Source organism: Dipodomys merriami, unplaced genomic scaffold (genome assembly GCF_024711535.1).
Source record: "Dipodomys merriami isolate MVZ:Mamm:240054 unplaced genomic scaffold, mDipMer1.0.p SCAF_1, whole genome shotgun sequence".
NCBI classification, from domain to species: Eukaryota; Metazoa; Chordata; class Mammalia; order Rodentia; family Heteromyidae; genus Dipodomys; species Dipodomys merriami.
Genome location: NW_027202270.1, coordinates 21,930,509 through 21,945,418, shown reverse-complemented (window position 1 = coordinate 21,945,418; position 14,910 = coordinate 21,930,509). Strand labels below are relative to the sequence as shown.

The 14,910-nt window shown below is 37.0% G+C and overlaps 1 long non-coding RNA gene across 1 annotated transcript in view; it reads right to left on the bottom strand.

Annotated features, from left to right (window-relative positions):
* Positions 1-2,658: 2,658 nt before the first annotated feature.
* Positions 2,659-14,910, bottom strand: part of LOC138830976 (uncharacterized) — a 97,367-nt gene continuing 85,115 nt past the window's right edge. Inside the window, exon 4 of the long non-coding RNA XR_011373097.1 lies at positions 2,659-3,139. This is a non-coding gene — a long non-coding RNA (uncharacterized lncRNA). The remainder of the gene's footprint in view (positions 3,140-14,910) is intronic.

The window sequence follows — 14,910 nt, the reverse complement described above, 5'->3', positions numbered from 1 at the left end:
TAAGTTCCATATTCATAGATTCATCCTTAGTGTGAAAATATTCAAGAACAAGAAAATGGTGCCCATATCAAATGCATACAAACATTTCTTCTTAGTCACTAAACTATATAACAGCGAATTACATTGTCAGATACTGTATGTCATTTGGATAACATATACAAGAAGATATTTGTAATCTATAGGTAGTACTCCACCATTGTGTATAAGGGATTTGACAATCTGAGCATTTTAGTATCATCAAGGGTTTTGAGATCAGCTGCCTGAAGATATTCATGTTGACTGAGCATTACTGCTGTGTATTTTTCAGAAATAGTACAACACAATGTTCAGTTTTAAGGTAGAAAAAAATGGAGAATCTGCTACCCTGAACTAACACTGACAAGTTACTTAATTTTGCTAAGCCATATAGCCTGGTCTGCAAAATGTATTAATAATCATAATGTCACAGTATGATTAGAAAAATATATGTGTAAACTTGGGTGCCAGTAGCTCTTGCCTATAATCGTAGCTACTCAGGAGGCTGAGATCTGAGGATTGAGGTTCAAAGCCAGTCCAGGATGTGAGACTCTTACCTCCAATTAATCACTCAAAACCCAGAAGTGGTACCTTGACTCAAGTGGTAGAGCACTAGCCTGGAACACAGAGAGGCTCAAGGATAGCACCTAGGCCCTGAGTTCCCATAACCAACAAAAAAATGAAGATATAAATTTATATACAGTTTATAGCATATTGATGGTCCATATTAAGTACATATTCATGCTCTATATTAAGTGCTTTACAAAGCTACCATTTGTATTCATTCCTATTAGAAAAATGTAATTGGAATTTGTGCTATACTCTGTTATGCATATGCATGGAAACTGAACAAAACATAAAAGTTAGAAGTAGGAAAACACAATTGTAATTTCCTCTATTGTGTGTGTGTGTGTATGTACTTTCTCATTGCAGTGTGTGTGTGTGTGTGTGTATACTTTCTCATTGCAGTGTGTGTGTGTGTGTGTGTGTGTGTGTGTGCTTGCTTGCTTGCTTGCTCTAGCAGCTTTTGAAATCAGGGCCTCACTCTCTTCACTAAGTGCTTCACTCAAAGTTGGCACACTACCACTTGAGCCAGACCTCTACTTCTGGCATTTGGCTGTTTGGTTTGAGACAAGACAGTCTTGGATGTTTCTCTGAGGCTGTGATCCTCAGCTCTCACTCTCCAGAATAGCTAGGATTTCAGGAATGAGGCACTGGTGCCCAGCTCTTCCAGTCTTGGTATCTGATACAAAGTGCAATGCCAGAATCCTAGTGAGTTCTAACAGAAATCACAGCTGTACAGGCACAGATATTTTTGAAAGTATATTACTGAATTTAATTAGAAATTAAGTTTATTTATAAGTTATCTGAGACATTTGTTGTTGTTTTTTAATCACAAAACGTACTCCAATTCTGAGTCCATAACAAGAGACATTTGAAATCAAGTCATAAAATCCTATGGATTTTTAAATTCATGGATGAAAAGCACAATTATCTCTCACTTTTATTTGCACTTCACCCATAAGACAGGAACTAGATAGATCACAATTCAACTGATGGTAGCTCATACCTATAATCCTAGCTACTCAGAATCTGAGATCTGAGAATCATGGTTTGAAGCCAGTCTGGACAGGTAAATCCAGGAGACTCTTATCTATAATTAACCATCTACCACTGTCTCCAGTAGTAGAGTACTAGCCTTGAGCAAGAAAACTAAAGAACAGTGCCTGGGCTGTGAATTCAAGTTCTAGTACTAGAGCTTAAAAGAGACCAACTAACAAACAAAGAGACAAAACAGATCTAGAGCCTGTAAAACTGACTCCAGTGACGACTTTGAGGATTTTCTTTTGCTTAATAAAAATGTCTGGTGTTTTTTTCCACAAAAACAGATTGCTTTAGGTGCAATTCTATGTCATTGTCTAATACTGCTGCAGATAGAATAGAACTTGGTAGAGCATTTGTATATGACATTATACTGCATAAGGCTTTAATAGAAAGGAAATATGCCAATATTTTATCATTTCTCATGAACAAATTGGAAATACACAAAGCAAGCAGATTCAACTGAGTTAAACCTCACCCTGAACACTTGTTCACCAAAACCTCATTTGAATTCTGGCCTAATAAGTCAAGGACAGCTATTTGGGAGGGGGAGGGGAAACAGCAGGAGTTAAATTTGATGTTCATTAACATGAAGGGAAATTTCTTGCCCCATTTAACTAATAACTTACTTGGTACAGTGTGATAAACAAAATTTAGTTGCTCAAATCTATTATACCTGCTTTAAATTGCATCTCCCTATTGCCAGAGGCTCAATAGATAGTTAAATCCAATTTGAGTTGCCAGAGGCTGTTAACAGCTAAGATTTCTATTTATTTTGCTAATTGTTCTTATCTAAATTATCACTGATGATGAAATCTTATGTTTGCACATAAGATTTTGCACATCAGATTACATTCCCACATAATCAGAAGGTCTACATAATTTTTCTCTTTAAGTATAATGATATGGAACTAAAGGCCAATAAAATTCTTTAAGCATAGTTTTATTTATTTTACTTTTATTTATATATGCATTTCTTTATTTGTACGACATTTAATTTTCAAATAAATAATTCCAATTAAACTTTGAGGGCATTTATGAAAGTAATAATGTGAAAATAATACAAAATAATAAAGTAAAATTTAAAATTACTAAGCTGATAGTAGGCTACCAAAGTATAAGTGTTTTTGCTGATTGACTATTGCTGCTTTTATTTTTAGCATTAGAATGCTCTCTGATACTTTTGAAACTCCAAGTGGTCTGACTCATATACAGCTTTGTAGTTAATGTGTTATGTTTGTTGCATGACATTGGAATCTCATTCTTAGTTACTGACTTTACAATTTAATAACTACCATAAAATGAGAACAATGAATTAGAATGGAAAACATGATGTTCATCTATACCTACATTGACCAGCAGAGGAGTCTAGAGAGCAAGCAAAGTTATGGAAATAAGGGATAGATGTTCAGTAATTTAAATAGAAATTTTAACTCTTCAGCTTTATGGAAGCTCTTTTTTTTTCTCTTTCATCCACGCCCCTTTCTCTTTTGATGTCTGTGCTCCTTCATCAGATAAAAGGCTGTCAAAAAAAAAAAACCTGATCAGAAGTAGACACAAGAGAACAGGTTAATCCCAAGTGCACCGGTGTAATATGTCACAAAACAGACAATGTAATTATCTCAGCAGCCTGTTTAACCAGCTAATTCGGCAGCTTTGCATACCAGGGTGAGCTCATCTGTTCATCGTATTGCCAGCCAGAACTTTTTCTTTTTTCATCGTGATCACTAGTTTAACAAAAAAACTTGTAAAAGCCTGAGGATCCAGTGTTTCATTGAATGTGGTCTAACAGCTTTTGCAATCTTTTATTAAAAGGGAAGCAACAGACTACACGAAAGAAGAGGTGTACCTTTGTATGGCACAATATTCTAAAATGAAGTCAGTGATGTAAATACCCATATGTGTGCATTGAAAAATAAAGTAAGTCTCTCTTTGCAGGGAACCTCCAGAGAAATGCTAAATGAATGAACAGAGATGCAGTTTTGGTGGCAAAGACTTTTAAACTGGTTTTACCTTCCTTAGAATTAAATTTTCCTAAGCACATTTGCATTTTTCTAACACCAACACTTTTGGAGGTACCAGTGTGAGTTTTGTGGTCCCACTGACCTGGCCTTGGACTCTGATTTCTCCTTTTCAACCCATTGACCTTGGGTGAAGGATATGCATAGACTTTTTGACCTTAAAATATGAAAACTTAAACTACATGTCAGAAATGCTTGGTACAAGAGGTCAGGAAATAAATGGTGGTTACTGTTAGGTCTGTCCAGGAGAACAGCTCCTTCCCTCTTCCTCTTTACCTGACTGAAAGAAGTAATCACCCGACTATCAATCACCTGACTGAGTCAGCAAAGGACCCCAGGATCTGAGGTCACTTCCTGAACCACCCCGGCCGTACCTCCCTCGGACAGTGATAGGTTCCCCAGGCTCTGACATCACTTCCGCATCTGCTCTGGCCCTACCTCTCACTTTTCCCTATATAATCTGGCTCAAAATGAATCACCCTCCGTTTTCTTTTTCCTTCCCTTCTCTCTGCTCACCTCCATCTCATGCAGCCCGGCAGTTTGTTCTCTCCCCAATAAACTCATTTCTGTCTGAACCATGAGGCAGTTTCCTTTTGGCCAAACTTACAGTTATTACTTGAGAACTACACAAAAGCACATGTACAACACACATATGTACAGACCCATATATATTTCATAAGTATGTCTCATTTATATGTGTATATATGTATAGGTGCATGTATGTATAATGTACATGCATGCACCCACACACATATATTTATATACCTATATACACACATAGGAACACATACATATAACTTACTAATGAAAACTCGGTAAGTATTTATAGATTGTCACCTCTTTTCTTCAGAAATAATGAAGGTAAACCACTCCCCTGACCAGTGACAATGCCATAAAACATGTAGTCTGTCAACCAATACAGTGCTTCATATGTTCAATATTTGTCAAATGACAGACCGAGGAAAGAAAAATACTGCCAAATACGTAGTTCTTCAAAAATATTGACAATATTTTAAGTGATACATTTGGCTGTCCAGTATTTTCAATAAATTAAACGTTCAAATCAAAGGACAGGAAGTTCTGCCATCTAGCTCCCATGTTGCTTATGGCCATCATGCCATACACTTTATCTTAAACATTAGCCACGGAAGGAGAAGCAAAGCTTTGGTCAATGCTAAAAAATCTTACATAGGAAGTGTAGGATGAAAAGGAAAACTCTTATTTAGAATTAAAGTCAGTGGAAAGGTCTATTATTTTGTTAAAGTGGCTCCTTTAAGAACATCTGAGTTGTAAAATATCCAGGGAGATGGCAGGCAACACTTCATAGTTGCAAGATGAGGAAGAGGAAGCCAATACCATCACCTGGCATTATGACTTGGAAATGTCTTCTACAGACGTGACAAAACAAGGAGAAAACAGAAAGCCTTCCTTTACCTTCCATTCTACTCCCTCAGGGACTATCACATCATTCATACTTGGGTTCTGACCATCTTCTATTCTATCGACATAAGACATCTGCTTTTCCCACGTTCCTTCAAATTACCCTTCTCTTAATCACTCCACTGAGAGTTATTCTATCCTTATTGCAATCCTGGGGAACAAAGCCAGAGCCTCACACATGCTAGGTAGGCAAGTGCACTACCTCTGAGCCACACCCCCTCACACTTTTGCAAGACTTGCTAACTCACCCCATTTCCCTAGATTCCTACAAAGGCCTTGGCTGCCCATCCTTTATAAAACAGAGACTAAGAACATATTTTCTGTTAATGTTGCTTTATGAATTTGGTTTTATTTTTTCCTTTTCATTTATTTGCTTTTATTCTTTCTCACACCATGGGACTAGTAGCTCAATGAATCCAGAAACTTAACTTCATTCATGAAACTTACTTCATTGACTTGCCTACTCCAATGCCTAGAAAAGGTCTCTGGCACATAACTACCACATGCACACATATTTGTTGCATGACTAGTAGAGGAGGTGAGGCGCTGGACACCTGTTTCCAGCATATTTCATATAGGCTAGTTTCATATTGTACAGTAACTGTGAATTTCCATGGACTGGTGCCACCATGAGTTTGTCAGCTCCCTAAGTAGGGCAGGGCCTAGATTTTATTCATCCAGGACTAGAATGCCTGGTGTGGCAGGGCACTTGGGGAAATAGGTGTCTAATGCTTATTGTCAATGAACAAAGTAGAAAAGACTAAATAGGCAATGTTTCAAGTGTTTTTAATTTAGTACTTTAAAAATTGAGAATCCATTTTAAATTATATTTTTCAAAAGCAATTAAACACATCAAGATTGTACTTCCATTTTATTAAAAGATGCTGAGTTACAAATCACTGTCTGCCATTAATGTGAAGCATAAGACGTTGCTTTTATCCCTTTTGCAGTTCTTAATATATCTTCAGTAGAATTCCATCATTATTATGATTCCTGACAAATAGTGGGGGAAATTGAAAAAGATAATTTTTAAGTAATTTCTCTGGCCCACACAGTTGATAAATGCCAAAAAACTGAGTCTTTGAATACTACCATGTCTTCTTGAAGTTTTTCAGTATTCACTGATAAGTCTGACCTTCTGATATTTCAAATGTTATTTTCACCATTGCCTTTTATCATAAATACCATCGCTTGCTTCTCTCTTCTAACAATCAGTTTCAATCACAAAATTAAGAATTTAAATGTGGTCATGTTTCATTTGGATATCATACTCTTCAAACACCTAATAATAAATTCACCATCTCTCTCCCCAAAGGAGGTAGGTTAATGCTATCCTTGGGGTGATAACATTTAAATTTCATAAGTCTCCTAAGTCTATTTATTACAGAAAAAGAATGTGGCCATACTTAACTAGAACCTGCATTTCAAGGCACTGCTATGATTTATGAATTTCTCTCCTGTTGAGAGGGAGTGATATATAGCTGGATTCTAATCCATTCTGATTCATTCCATGTGTTTTGTAACTCCTTATCACTTTTTTAAATCAATAAGCATTTAACATGAAGTAGATATATTCAGGTTTCAAAAGAGACAAAAATTAGACTATGAACTATTGCTTGTTAGGAGATCCTGTTAACATATTTTCATATGCTATACACTCAAACACCTTAACTTGTTTTGTTTTTGTGAGATTCATTCCTCAATATTCTGCAGCTGCTGCATAATATACTCTTACACTAAGTTCACAGGCAATATTCATTTGCTTCAGTTAAAAAGGGTCATTAGTTTATTACTAAGTATCTACATGGCCTTTGTCAAAGATAAAGTGTTATATAAATAGGAATTCTTGTGACAAACAAATAGTCCTAGAATCTTTTTTCTAAGTCTTTTGGTATCAAATAATTTGCATAGTCCTGTTCACAAAACTTAATATGAGGATCTTTCCTTGAAAGTGTTTACTCATCATGTACTCAATATTTGAGTCTTGTGCTTGCAATGAGAACAGTAGTAAGAAAAAAATGACACAAAAAGGCAAATCAATGTGCATAGACATATTTGAATGCCACAGTTATTAATTTAAATAAGCAGTCACAAGTTATTTCCATATATTACATATGAGGCTAAGCCTCTGAGATAAAAGGAAATGGTGCTGTAACTTGGTGGTTACATCAACTCTGATAACTAGAGTGCCATTTACAAATATATCTGATGAGCATACGTTAACTATTCTAGGTTTGAGCCCATGAAATGTAAAAATACAAGTTACTCAAAATTTTGCTAAGTTACAAGGAAAACTGGAAATTTATGTCTATGGAGTCTTCAAAAAAAGGGACATTTTCTATATTGGTTAGAGTTTAGGTGTGTTTGAGGTGATAGGGTAAGGGATGAATAAACTCTTAAATCAAAACTCACTGAGTTCCAATGTATGGTATGAATGAGGACACTTGGGCTACTGGAACAATAGCAAATTGTCTTAGGTTACATCAAAATGATAGTGAAGAAGAGCTGTTTGGAGAAGATGCTGAAAATGCAGCTTCGCCAGGGGTGTTGAGAACTGTGCTTGGCAAATCAAAGAGTTTACAATTCTCTTTTGACTTAAAGCATTTTTAGAAAAAGTAACTGTATCTTATGAGGTAAATGGTTTACAATCCACGGGCTGCCTTTGCAGTCTTGTCATTTTTTCCCTTCATTGTACAGTCTCTCATCTCTACTTTGGCTTTTGTTTCTTGTGTTATAGCCAAGTAATTACTGCCAAAAGAAATATGAAGGAGCTTTCTTATACTGTCTTTTCCCCCAGGAGTTTTATAGTTGTAGGTTTAATGGGTCATAGAGCATGATCAAGTAAAATGTATGCCTAGGATGTGAGGGCTCTTCAATAAAAGCATACATCATGTGATACACCACACTCACCAAATACAGGGTAAAAGTTACATAATTATCTCAATACATGCAGGAAGAAAGGTTCTACCTCTTTTCATGACAAAATCCTTTAGCAGGCTATGGATGGTGACTCATGACTGAAATCCCAGCTACTCAGAAGGGGGAAAAAGTAAACGAAAACCCCATGTGAAATAAGGCAGATTTGTGATCCCAGTTACATAGCAAACCACCAGAGGATGGCGGTCTGAGGCTGGTCCCAGCCCTGTCCCCTCTGCCCACCCAAGAAATTTCCTAAAAAAAAATAAAATAAAATAAGCAAAAAAAAAACCCACTAAGGGTGTGGTTCAAGTGGTAATCTTTGAGTGAAAACCTTAGTACCATGTAAACAAAAAATCTCAATAAAGTAGGTATAGAAAGAAGTTAATTGAACTAATAAAGGCCATCTGTAACAAGCCCTAGAGAATATCAGGTGTTTGGAAAAATCAAACACCTATTCCTTGCGATGAGAAGAAAGAAAGGAATGCCAATGCTCACCATTTTCAATCCACACAACACCAGCAATTCTAGACAAAGCAGTTGGGGGGGGGGGATAAAAGATCTAATTTTATCTCTGCAGAAGATGTGAGCTTAGACACAGGAAATCCTTGAAAATTCCATCAAAACTGTAGTAGGACTAATACATAAATTAAGTTGCAGGCTACAAAAATCAACACACACACACATACACACACACACAAGCTCAGTTGCTCTCAATATGCTAATAATGAAAGTATTCTAACAGGAAATATACAATGTAATTTACAATAGCACAAAAAGAATAAAGCACCCAGGAATAAATGGAAAAAACTTATTACATGGAGTTGAAAGTCATATATACTGAAAGCTACAATTTCACATTGATAAAATTAAGTCCCATAAAAAGGTATCTGTGTTTAGGTGTTAAAGTTTAATTTTGTTAAACTGTGTTAAAATGTCCATACATCAAAACTTCAGTGATATATTTTTTTGCACCAATCTTGGGGCTTGAATTCAGGGCCTGGACACTGTCCTAGAGGTTTTCTACTCAAAGATAGTGCTCTTTCACTTGAGCCACAGCTCTACTTGTGTTTTCTGGTGGTTAAGTGAGAATAAGAGTCTCATGGACTTTCCTGCCCACACTGCTTTCAAACTTTAATCCTCAAATCTCAGCCTCCTGAGTCGCTAGAATTACAGGCATGAGCCACTGGTGTGAGCTCCCAGTGGCTTTTTTTTTTTAACAAAGAGAAACAATCCTAACAAAGGGGCAAAAATTCATATGGAGCTAGCAAAGATATTCAAATAGTAATCTCGAGCAAAAGCATACATCCTGATAAGATACGGTGATAAAGCAGTATGGTACAAGTATACATAATGGGAAAGTGATCATCTCTTCAACAGTGTTGGGAAAACAGATATCCATCTGCAAAAGAATGAAATTGAAGCCTCATGCTATAGTGTATACATGAGATTACAAGAGTTAACATGCAAGAAAATAACATGACCAGCATTAAGTTCTTAAAAAATAATCTGACAACAAGAAAGAGCATAAACAGGGGAAGAGAGGACAAAAAAAGGAGAGAAGTTAAAGACAGATTTATAGATGTTATAGCCCTAGAAGCTTGAACTAGAAGAATGGGAAGTAAGCATTCACAGGTCAGCCTGAAGACTAGAAAACTTACAGACTTGGCCCTACTTACAAATAAGCATCAAAAGAAAATCTTCAGCTATTAAGCAGCTTCACCAGCTAGACTTTGTGCTGTTGAGGGGAAGCAGGTAGAGAAAATGTTTGGGGAGGTGCCAAAAAAAACCCAAAACAACCTTTTCCCCAGGGAGGGGAAGGCGTGGAGAGGAGGCTGCACAGGAATGTTTAAGGAGAAGTCTGTAGGATTGGGTGATGGATTAGACTCAAGGGACAAGCGGGAGATCTGGCAAGAGAAGAGTGATGGCTTCTCCATTCTGAATCTTGAGCAGGCACAGACTGCTGCCCATTTTGGGGCTAGGTCATAAAATAAAGCGAGTGGACTTGAGGAACTTGGGGAATGGAGGAAATAGTTTTTATTTGTTGATTCTGAGATGCTTTTAGATATTCCCAAAGCAAAGTTGAGTAGTCATTTGGCTAATGCTATGGATAGCAGCCTAGATTTCAGCTAATGAGTATTTGAGTCATAAAAATATAGGTGTATACTTAAGCAATGGATATTGGAAGAAAAAGGGAAGGTCTAAGTAGATGAGAAAGGAAATGGCTGAAGATGGAAGTGAATGGAGGAAAGCAATGAAGACACAAAATCACAGAAAAAGCAATGTCACCAGTGAAAAAGACCATGCCCGGGGTTGAACATGGTAACTCATTTTTATAATCCCAGGTAGTTCAGAGATGGATATTGGGAAGATAGTGGTTTCATGTCAGTCTGAGTGCGGGGCGAGGGGTGGGGGAAGTGGGGGGTGGGATTTAGTGAGGTCCCAAGTCCACAAATAAGATGGGATGGTACTACATACCTGTGTTCTCAGCTAAAGGGAAAGTAGCTACATGGTGCTACATACCTGCATGGAAAGGAGCAGGAGGAAGATCATGGTCCAAAGCTGAGTTAGCAAATTCAAGGCCCTGACTTTCAACCTCAGTACCAAAAACAAAATAAAAAACCATACCCAGAGATTAGAACAAGAAATTTCACATTGGATTTGATAACATGAAGTCTGATTTTGACCTGACCCTGAACAAGTGTTGGAGAAGTATAGCACAATTAAAACATTTAGTTACACAGTCATATAGGGACCCAATCAAGCTCAAATCCAAGTCCAGATGGAACTTAAATGTGAAATCTTTAAAGCATTTAGAAAAAGATAAGAATACACTATATCTTTTGAATAAGTATTTCTTAATGAAGAAGCAAAAAGTTTTAACATTGGAGAAATAACTTGAAATTAACTATGTTGGCTAAGAGTTTTTGTTCATCGAAAAAAAATAAGCTGGCTGAGAAGGCTGAGATCTGAAGATCATGGTTCAAAGCTAGCCTGGACAGAAAAGTCTGTGAGACTCTTATTTCCAATGAATCACCAGAAAACCAGAAGTAGTGGTGGTCAAGTGGTGGTCTACAGATAAATTGAAGACAAATTCTTCGCAGTGTACTAAGCTAGCAAGTTTCTCTCTCTCCTCCTCTCTTCTTTCCCTCCCCCTACATGTTACAAACTTATATATCAACCAAAAAAATAAGCTACCAAATTGAAAATAGGTAAGAGTGACATGAGCCGACATGAGGGGAAAAAATGAGGAATACATGAGAGGGGTGTGTGTAATCATTTCAGTAATCATGAAAATGCAAATTAACAGCATAATAGATAATTCCATGACTTTCAGATGGACAGAAATCAAGACATATGACTAGTGTTGGGAAGGATGGAGAACTACATGAAAAGTTATTCATGGGTAGACATAATAAATTGGTGCAAAAACTTCATGAAACTGTCCCTTCTGGGAAATATTGGATATTTGTATTCCCTACAGTTGAATAGTAGAAGTCCTTGATATATAGTCTACCGTGGTATTTTCATACGGATCATCTCTTTTCATGTGTATCCAATATCGTAAGTTTTTTTATTGATAGGAGATAGTGAATCAATGCAGACCACACCTTTCAGATGTTTGGCTGTGAGGAAAGAGAAAGCTCATTTTATTCTGGGCATATCCTTCACATTGGCCCCCTTAATGGCACATGACCTCTTGCTTCTGGCTTGTTCTTATTCTCTTGTGATGCTTGTCCCCTGTTAATATGAGTTAGTGGCTGCTCTGGCTTTCTGAGCAGCCTCCTCCCATTTATTTTCCTCATATTGAACTTGTAGCCAGTGTTTGGACCTGCTTATAGTATTTTTAAACATAGCTTCCACAGAGACCCTTGGTTTGCATTAAAAAAAAATTGACAAATTGTTATAATAGGCCAGTGCTCACTGGTGCCCATTAGTAAATGGGCAGTTCTAGAGCTTTGTAGCTTCCTGGAAAACGGCTATATTTTTGCTTAAGACCTTGTGGAAAGAGAAAAAATAATCCTAGATAAGGAGGATGCTGTTATTGATAGTTTTTATATGCAGTGTTCCAAGTGTTTCTCAGTGATCGTAGCTGTCTGTAAGAAACTCCACAAAGGGTAATTGCCAACATTACTTTTTATTTTTAGTAAATATTCAGTAGAGGCTGAATCAATGCCCCATTAAAAACGCTTTGGGGATTGAGCCTGAGTCATGTTGGTTTTTCTTTTCAAATCCATTTGTTTTCTGGACAGACTGAGTGTTCTGTTGACTGAATGATTTCCAACCTTGACTCAAACTGACTGTCACATCCTATGCGTGCAGTTTCATATCACCAACTACAGTGAACAAAGTGAGAGCAGTCCTTGGGACGGGCAACCTTTCAGGATCCCCTTCATCAAAGGGCTCTGGTTACAGCTATAGCCATCTGAGGAACTGGGCTATGTTGCACCGTGTAGTTACAGAAAGTCTGCTGACACTTCAGAATCAGTAATGAATAAATATCCCAAGGAAACAAACCTAAAGAACATGCCACAGAACACAGAATCTAAAGTCTCTGCTCACTGAAATCTTTATTATCTTCTTCAAAGCTATACTCTACATTTCAATATATGAAAGGCTTTTGTATACACCTCTGTTCTTAGAATCAATCCGAGAGGCAAGAAGCAGGCTAAATTGTTACCTCTACTTTAAAAGATGAAGAAGCTGATATTTACAGGTACCAAAATGGCTCACAGAGTTACAGGTCTAATAAATAATGGAGAAAGGACTTGGTCCTTGCAACATTTTTTAAATTCTGAATTCAATATTCTTTCTTTTTTTAAACACTTTTTTTTCAATTAGCATCGATTAGTTGTAAAGAGTAATTTCATTTGGCCATGTTCATCTATGCACACAATACATTCTGAACAGATCCTCTCCCCCAACCCCTTCTCCCGCCTTTACAAACCCAGCTCCACAAGCTTTATTGTTCCATTTTCAGCCACGTACACAAGTAAGGTACTTTGACCATGTTCGGTCTCCTTGACCCTTTTGATTTGCCCTCACCCTCCCATTGGTATTCATTGCCCAGACAGGATTTGTCTCACCTTCTTCACATCCATTTTTGTTAAAATACACATTAATTGTTCAAAGTACCTTCATCATGATTAATTTATGTACTTTCTTTCAAATAAACAGCATGTTTTTTCAGACATGGTAACATTCCTCCCAACATGTAGCTTCATGGCTGTATTCTTGGTTTGTTAACCCCAAATGTGTTTCCTGGTGATATAACTTCATTCTGTGTAGCGTTGTAAGAGTGGCACACAAGGAGGTCATTTATATATTTTGCTTGGAGCTATTTTTTAAATTATAGGTTAAGTTTCCTTCTCAATGGTCAGAATTTCATTCTGCAATATTGGGTAATCCTAAAATTCTGTGATGGGATTGTTAAAATGGACTGTGTGGCACTACAGTGGCACTAGTAATATGAATAAAGCACATTTGTTACAGACTAAATTGGTATCAGTCTTGCCTAGATGCTTTAGTGGCATTATCTAGGCTAATACTTAAAATAATTTCTTGTGGGTAAGTGCTATTATTGTCTTTTATCAATAGTAATAGTAATCTGTTAAAGTTCAACCAATCCATAAATAGGCTAAGGTTGAGTCAGCTCTTATTTCATAGCCTCATACTCTACTGTGGAACTTACATATTCATCAAGTTTAAAGTCTAGGAAAACAGTATCAGAAAAGCCTAGAAAGCAGCACTTCATGACATTAAATTTAGGGGTCAGGACTTTCTGTTTCATGTAAGAAGATTCAGGCTTTGAGTAAGACGTGGATAACAACAGTGTTATCCAAATGATACCAAATGGATAGAATATTGCACAAGTAGCCTGGGTAATCTGACCTCAATAAAATCAGTGTCTCTTAGCCTTTTCATCTATGATTCCTTACATAGAATGTTTTGTTTCAAGGATAATCCACTAAAATTTAACTGTGAGTGAAGAACTCTCTTGTGTAACAAGGCCAAAGGTGAACAAAAGTGCCAGTGACCAACTCAGAAGTTCAATGGTATTCCATGAAGTCAACTCCTCTTCCTCTTATTGCTTCTCAGTCTTTTCATGTCCTTTCATGATTATGTGTCTATTTGCCAGCTAGGCCATATAGATCTAACTGGGCAGAAGTTTTTATCATGCTTATCCCTTGAAGACCATCAGCAGATAATTTTGACACATTCACTTCCAAAACAACATTACAGGGAGAATAAAATTTATATACCTGGCTCTGACTAAGTAGAATTCCCTTTCCTGAACAGGTAAGACTGAGCTCAGAATCTTTTAATATATATGGTCGGACAGAACCCAAACAGAATCAGTTTGGTATAAGTTGTTGAGAAATGGCTGTGAGAGAGATAATTGCTGGTCTACCTAACATGCTTGAGAAGAGTGGCAATACAAAGCAAATCTCATTGCTAGAGTTCAGTTCTGATTTTGTGGCAATGAGTCAGATTATGAACTGGACATATGAGGATAATTTGGGTGAATTTAGGTTCAAGTCAAGGGCTTGATCACAAGTGATAAGTCAGAACCAAGGACCCATCACAAAAATCAGAAAGTAGCCAGGGTCACTGAAAGCTCAGCTGCTAGCCTAGAACTGAGGCATTCTCTTAAGGCAAAGTTTAATCTCAGAATGTAGAGTGGGAAGTGACCACATAAATAGCTTTCAAAATGGAGTAACTGTGTCCTTCATCTGTTTTCTCCTACAGTAAATATGTTTCTTTCACTGACCCTAATGAAAGTCTTTCTTTGCCTTACGTTTCTTGGGCTGTCCATTTTTCTCATTGCCTTGACTCACTTCCATCTTGAGTCCAAATTGTCATTATTCATATTACCTACACTATACTAACTACACCTATACCATACTACCTACCT